General features: G+C 38.7%; 1 pseudogene; it reads left to right on the top strand.

Moving 5' to 3' along the window:
* The first annotated feature begins 4,247 nt into the window (after positions 1-4,247).
* Positions 4,248-7,368, top strand: LOC143685091 (cullin-1 pseudogene; annotated as a pseudogene).
* The last annotated feature ends 235 nt before the right edge of the window (positions 7,369-7,603 follow it).

Raw genomic sequence — 7,603 nt, forward strand, 5'->3', positions numbered from 1 at the left:
TGCATCACACAGCAACACAAGGATACTGGATTTCCTGCAATATATACTACTGTCCTGCATGAAAAGAATTACCCTAGCTGTACCAGAGTTTCAATGGCAGCTGGATATTCATGTAGGCATGGAGGTGGAAGAAAAGTATGCAGGTTAAAGGGAAGACGTGTTTTAAATTAGCTGGAGGGACATTAAATTTAAAGTGGTGGCTATTATATTGGACTAAAGAAAACAATTTCTCAGAAATATTTTGGTTTATAATCAAATTTATAAGGAACTTCACAGAGATTCGTAAACAGGAACTGAATAAATTTGTTTCTATCTCAGAAAAGGAAACAAATATCAAGGAAAATAATCATTCAAACAGATAGTTGGAATGGGTGAGGGAGAGCCAAGCTGATGAATTTTTCTATCATATACCAACAAAACAGGATTTATGAGTTGATCTCCTTACTGTCTAGGTAAACACACATGAAATATTCCTGTTGTCCTTGCATGACTTGAAATAATTATGCATAAATATAAAGTGTATCTTACACATAACAGCAATCTTCCCCAAAATAAAAATGGATAAAAAAAATAGATAAGAAGTATCTGTGCATTCGTATATGTGTGAAACTTCAGGTGTTTTTTCAGAGCAAGATAGCTCTTTGTGGAGCAATTTTAATTCCTGAATTAACATTTTCACCTTAACTGCTGATTCAGTGAGGGGCAAGGTTGAGATAGGAAAGGCAGACAGAGGAAAAGGGGGAGCAGTCATGTTGTAAATTACAAGCTATTTTTTCTGATTTTTCACCCATGAGGTAGAGGCAGGAAAGTAACCTTAATATCCTGAATTTCATCCAAGTTCACTCTGCTCCAGATCAGTGTGACTTCTTTAAGCAAAAAAGTACATATCTAATAACGAACATGGCAGGCTGGCTCCTTTATTGACTTTCTGCATGCAGGTGATAAGAGCATGGACTCACTGGCAATGTATTTTAAGCTTCTGTTGTGAGCATCATGCTGCTGAGAGGGCAGGGACTGGAAACTGAAAAGGACATAAAGCAGCAGGGCTTCAATGCTCTGACTCCATAGGGCCCGTCAGCCATCTGGCTTTCTGAGTTCTCCGGAGCCCAGACACATGCACACACTTGCACAATTTTCCATGGGATCTCATTATTTCACAGGGTTTCATTTCCGTTAATGCGAATTGATGGAACCTGCAGTTGTCTGCTACCCTTCAGAATTATTACATTTGTTAGAGAACACGATGAGAAATTCTACTTATTAAAACTGGTATTTTGTTTAATTGGAGCTAAATTAGCAAAGAAAAGGTAGCAAGTGGATAACCCAAGTAAGTCTGAATAAAAGACCTTGAACAGAACTGGGATCATGGAAGCTTTGATGATTATAGCTAGAAAGGAGCTAAAAAATCTTCTATAACCTGTTGCTCTGTTTTTATGACCTAGAAACATGAAGGCGGGAGAAGTGAGAAGATGTGCCCATGACAGTACGGATCATGAGGAGTGGTACTTATAGGATGGCACCCAGGACATGGAACTCCTACTATAGACACATTATCTACCCTACCAGAAGACACAAGGATAATGAAGGGCACATGGGAACAAAAGGCCATAAAACTGCAGCAGTTGGGGTAATAGTATATTTCCCTGCTGACATGCTGTATGAATGAGCCTTTGATCCTTTGTGTTGGTATGAAGCTGCTTTGTACCCCTGAAAAGGTCATATTCTATTAGTCCATGCCTGTGGGTATGGACGTAGTGTGGGTGGGCCTTTGGGTTAGGTTATTTCATTGAGATGTGACCCAGCCCATTTTAAGGTCTTAATCCCACACAGGAGTCCTTTATGAGAGGGTAAAAGGCAGAAGAAGCGGAGAGAGAAAGACTCAGAGAAGTCTGGAGAGAGCGCAGAGAGAGAAATGCCCCAGAAATACTAAGAGAAGACTCACAGAGGCTCAGAGAGGAATCAGGGGCTCAAAGCAATGAATGGACCAGTAGACAGTGGCATGTGACTTCCCATGTGACAAAGATGTCCCAGATGTTAGCAGTCTTTCTTAAGAATCTAGGTATCATCCTGTTGATGCCTTAATCTGGAAATTTTCATGGCCTAAGAACTGTAAATTCCAAGTAAATAAATCCCCATTGTAAAAGCCAACCCAATTCTGGTATATTGTGCTCTGGCAGCTTTAGCAAACCAAAACAATCCTTCATTATGGTATGTGAAAGAGGGTTATTTAAGTATCCTGATTTTAATGTTTAGCTACCCCCCATTAATTTTAGATCATGGTAAGTGATAGTAAGATGTTTCAAGAATATTTCTGAAATTTTTAAATGTTTGCAATTATGAAATAATTCATATTTGTGTATTTTAGTTCATTTAGACCACATTTTCATTTTTTTCATAAATAATGGCTCAATGTTCTGCATATAATGTATATTTTTTCAGAAGTCTTCAAATCTGATGCATTTCTCTCAGTCTTCTTTCTTAAAAGAATAAAAGAATACATATAAGCATACATATAAGCATACATATAAGCATACATATAAGCATAAGAAGAGAATACATAAGTTATAAGGAACTACTACTTCTATATATAATTTTATAGAAAATCCTAATCATAAAGCAATCTGTCAATAATTCGTAGTGATCAGAATTTTCTTTATAACATTAAATGATCAATCAATCTATCTATGTATATAGAAAGACAAATTTTGAGTGCATAGATCTTACACACACTTAGGGCTGCCAAATATTTGAACTGTAAATGTATATGCATTTTACATATGTATGTAAATTTTGATGTGATTTAGTGTCCAAAGTTTCTGTATCTTAATAATTTAAATAAAAATGCAATTTGGATGTAGACTAGACCAGGTTTCACTAATAAGAAGTACTAAAAGCATTCAGAATTTCATAGGTTAGCAATAATTTTTCCTCATTTCCATTTACACGGAAACTTGGAAACAAATCTCCATTTATGTTTACTACAAGTAGCATTCATTTGGGAGGCATAGAACACATCAGAACATATGTTCAGGATTTTACAGGAGAAAGAAAATCGTTAATATGGAAATCAAACTATAAAAATGTACCTAAAAATCCCCCTCTGTATTTTAGTTTCATTTAGAGATTAACTATTTTGGTGGCATTACAGAGGTCATTTTAGTTTGTATCTTTAAAGAAAATGTTCTGAGTAACTATTTCCTCCTCCTCTACACAGTTAAAAATGAAAATATAGAGTTTTTTCCAGAGTGTACGCATCATCAAATTTTTGTATAAAATTTAATTTGGATTTATGAATATATATTTAATATATATATATAATGTCTCTGTTAAGCAAACAATAGTAAGTATTGAAAAATAAACAACAATGGAATTCCAATAATGGAATGGGTAACCTCTGCTCAAAAATCCCAGGCAGGGAATTTTCTGGATCCCTACTGAACAATTATAGGTGTAGCCCCTCACTTCCTTCATCGGGGCACACAGTCATGACAGCACAGCCTTGTAGCCACCATATCCTGACATTTTCCCTCCTCTTCCTCTTTGGCTTGTGTTTGCTGTGGTACATTTTGAATAAATTGAAATGTTTATAAGTACAAGAAACAGAAACCACACATTTATTGTCCCTTCATCTCTTTCAAAAGCTAACAGCCTTCACATACAGCCACTGAGTCTGCTGGAATTTCTGTCTTTATATTTTCCTAGTTTTTCCCCCTCTTCTTGACCTTGCAACACTAGCTTAGTTAACACCTTCATCACTTATCAACTGGATTATTGAGCAGCTTCTCAAAGGGCTTCACTGCCTCCAACCTCACTGCATTCCAACCACTCTCCCGCAATTACCAGAGAGTTATGTTCCTAAAAGGCCAAATTAATGATAAATCCCTGTGCCAGTTTAAAAGGATTTATTTACCCTAAGAAAAGACATGTTTTCATCCTAACCAATTTTGTGAAAACTAATCAGTTTTCTTCTAATTCCAATTCACCACTATAAGTCGGACACTTGACTAGGTTATCTCCGCAGAGGTATGACTCAATGAATAGTGGGCATTAAACCTGATGAGATGGAGACATGTCTCCACCCATTCTCCGTGGGTCTTGTTTAGTTTACTGGAATCCTGTAGAAGAGGAGACATTTCAGAGAGAGTTCCTTTTGAGAACCAGGAGAGAGATGCAGAACCACGACAGAAGGACAAGAGAACCACAGGGGCGGCAGCCGCGACGGCGGCAGCGGCAGGAGGAGGGACGGACCGGCGGGCAGGGGAGGAGGAGAAGGAGGAGGGAGCGGGTGTCGCACGCAGCTCCAGGCGGGGCGGCCCCTGTGGCTGAGGGACGCAGCCAGACCTTGGCGGGACGGGGATTTAATCGGACCCCGGGCCCAGCGAGGAGGTGAAGACGTTGCCGGAGCCTGTAAAACACCGGGGGCAATGCGGGTTTCCCTGCAATGAAATCTCATTCTCTACATTTGAAGGACATCCTTTCAGAGCTGCTGTGAATAAATTTGGAATGATACTGTATATTTTCATCTAATGGAGGATTAGCTGTACCTTGAATAAGGATTGCTGCACTGGACGATTTCAAAATATTGCTCACAATGTCATCAAACAGAAGTCAGAATCCACATGGATTGAAGCAGATTGGCCTTGACCAGATCTGGGATGATCTTAGAGCTGGAATCCAGCAAGTTTATACCAGACAAAGTATGGCAAAATCCAGATATATGGAACTCTACACTCATGTTTATAACTACTGTACAAGTGTACACCAGTCAAACCAAGCACGAGGAGCTGGAGTCCCTCCTTCTAAATCTAAAAAGGGCCAGACACCTGGAGGAGCTCAGTTTGTTGGCTTGGAATTATACAAACGACTTAAAGAATTTTTGAAGAATTACTTGACAAATCTTCTTAAGGATGGAGAAGATTTGATGGATGAGAGTGTTCTGAAATTCTACACTCAGCAATGGGAAGATTATCGATTTTCAAGCAAAGTGTTGAATGGAATTTGTGCCTACCTCAATCGACATTGGGTTCGCCGTGAATGTGATGAAGGACGAAAAGGAATATATGAAATCTATTCACTTGCATTGGTGACTTGGAGAGATTGTCTATTCAGACCATTGAATAAACAGGTAACAAATGCTGTTTTAAAATTGATTGAAAAGGAAAGAAATGGTGAAACCATCAATACGAGACTGATTAGTGGAGTTGTACAGTCTTACGTGGAATTGGGGCTGAATGAAGATGATGCATTTGCAAAGGGCCCTACATTAACAGTGTATAAAGAATCCTTTGAATCTCAATTTTTGGCTGACACAGAGAGATTTTATACAAGAGAGAGTACTGAATTCTTACAGCAGAATCCAGGTACTGAATATATGAAAAAGGCAGAAGCTCGTCTGCTTGAGGAACAACGAAGAGTTCAAGTTTATCTTCATGAAAGCACACAAGATGAATTAGCAAGAAAATGTGAGCAAGTACTCATTGAAAAACATTTGGAAATTTTCCACACAGAATTTCAGAATTTATTGGATGCTGACAAAAATGAAGATTTGGGTCGAATGTATAATCTTGTATCTAGAATCCAGGATGGCTTAGGAGAATTGAAAAAACTTCTGGAGACGCACATTCATAATCAGGGTCTTGCGGCAATTGAAAAGTGTGGAGAAGCCGCATTAAATGACCCCAAAATGTACGTACAGACGGTGTTGGATGTTCATAAAAAATATAATGCCCTGGTAATGTCAGCATTCAACAATGATGCTGGCTTTGTGGCTGCACTTGATAAGGCTTGTGGTCGCTTCATAAACAACAATGCAGTTACCAAAATGGCTCAGTCATCCAGTAAATCCCCTGAATTGTTGGCTCGATACTGTGATTCCTTGTTGAAGAAAAGTTCCAAGAACCCAGAAGAGGCAGAACTAGAAGATACACTCAATCAAGTGATGGTTGTCTTCAAGTATATAGAGGATAAAGATGTTTTTCAAAAGTTCTATGCAAAAATGTTGGCCAAAAGACTCGTACACCAGAACAGTGCAAGTGATGATGCTGAAGCAAGCATGATCTCTAAATTAAAGCAAGCTTGTGGTTTTGAGTATACCTCTAAACTTCAGCGGATGTTTCAGGACATTGGTGTAAGCAAAGACTTGAATGAGCAGTTCAAAAAGCACCTGACAAATTCAGAACCACTGGATTTGGATTTCAGTATTCAAGTTCTGAGTTCCGGATCATGGCCTTTTCAGCAATCTTGTACATTTGCCTTGCCATCAGAGTTGGAACGTAGTTATCAGCGATTTACAGCATTTTATGCTAGCCGTCACAGTGGCAGAAAATTGACGTGGTTATATCAACTGTCTAAAGGAGAATTAGTAACTAACTGCTTCAAAAACAGATATACCTTGCAGGCATCTACATTCCAGATGGCAATCTTACTTCAGTACAACACAGAAGATGCCTACACAGTACAGCAGTTGACTGATAGCACGCAAATTAAAATGGATATTTTGGCACAAGTCCTACAGATTTTATTGAAGTCAAAGTTACTGGTCTTGGAAGATGAAAATGCAAATGTTGATGAGGTGGAATTGAAGCCAGATACCTTAATAAAATTATTTCTTGGCTATAAAAATAAGAAATTAAGGGTTAATATCAATGTGCCAATGAAAACTGAACAAAAACAGGAACAAGAAACCACACACAAAAATATTGAGGAAGACCGCAAACTACTGATTCAGGCGGCTATTGTGAGAATTATGAAAATGAGGAAGGTTCTAAAACACCAGCAGTTACTTGGAGAAGTGCTAACTCAGCTCTCCTCAAGATTCAAACCTCGGGTTCCAGTAATTAAGAAATGCATTGACATTCTGATTGAGAAGGAATATCTGGAGCGAGTCGATGGTGAAAAGGACACATACAGTTACTTGGCTTAACCCTTCTAGAAGGGTCTGACTATGACCCGTGGCAAATAGTTCATGATGGAAAGAATGAAATCAACTCAAGTTCAAAGCAGCCAGCCTGCTACCATTTGGACCTCCCTTTTTAAAACTGAGACCAAGACTCCCATCAGCTAGTCTCAGATTTACATCGGAACTGCTCAGGATTGATACATTTCAAGTCTGTAAATATGGACACCAATGCCATTTAACCTAATTTAAGAACCGAGGGGATTTGAACCTTCCATGCTGAGGGCTGCATGCTACTGCATTTAAATCAATACATTGGCTACACGATTAACAGCTGCTGTCTTAGGCAGCACTTAGAATGTTGGCAGCACTTTGAGAGCAAATCTGAATGGACCCACGTGTAATCTGCTATGAAAACCATTTGTATAGTGTGTTTCATTTTTTAATGTGTGGAAATAAAGAAAATTAAAGGATTTCTGTACAAGTCGCAAAAAAAAAAAAAAAAAAAGAGAACCACAGGGTCTAACAGCCAGGGAACTTTGGAGATGTAGAAGGAAAATGCCTCCCAGGGAGCTACATGAAGCAAGAGACCTGGAGAGGAGGTTAGATGATGCCGTGTTCATCATGTGCCTTTCCGCCAGAGAGAAACCCTGAACTTATTGGCTTTCTTGAATCAAGGTGTCTGTCCCTGGATACCTTAGATTGGAC

The sequence above is a fragment of the Tamandua tetradactyla genome, chromosome 5 (assembly GCF_023851605.1).
Source record: "Tamandua tetradactyla isolate mTamTet1 chromosome 5, mTamTet1.pri, whole genome shotgun sequence".
In the NCBI taxonomy this organism is placed as follows: Eukaryota; Metazoa; Chordata; class Mammalia; order Pilosa; family Myrmecophagidae; genus Tamandua; species Tamandua tetradactyla.